The following is a 465-nucleotide window of genomic DNA, read 5'->3' on the forward strand; positions in this document are numbered from 1 at the left end:
TTCTCCCTCCCTCCCTAGTTTAACCTTAACAATGGCGTTCGAAGAGCAAATCGCAATTACGTAGTTATATGATAAACTAACCACATCTAACAACCGCATTAGCATATCTATTTTTTCTGGCTCTATGTGCGTGTTTCCGTGTCCTTCGGGGGAATCAGCAATTAACACAGCAACAAAAACTGTAAAATAAGGCAATCAGCTGGTGGGAATGATCAAAAGAACACCACGTGATCGTTACCATCGCAATCACTTTCCTATCAGCTGTCCGTCGCCATTTTACATCTTGCAAATTGCAACTCGAGAGTTGATACATTTTGTCGAGGAATATTCGTTAGGCACTTGGGTGTCCTTGACACTAGTCCAGGTTGGTAATTGTATAATTATCATATGTGTTAATTACATTTTTCTGAAGGGCTGCAAAAATATATATTGTACCCGTTCTTAAAATCTCCTTCTAGCTTCGTT

This window comes from Penaeus monodon, chromosome 20 (genome assembly GCF_015228065.2).
Source record: "Penaeus monodon isolate SGIC_2016 chromosome 20, NSTDA_Pmon_1, whole genome shotgun sequence".
Taxonomy (NCBI): Eukaryota; Metazoa; Arthropoda; class Malacostraca; order Decapoda; family Penaeidae; genus Penaeus; species Penaeus monodon.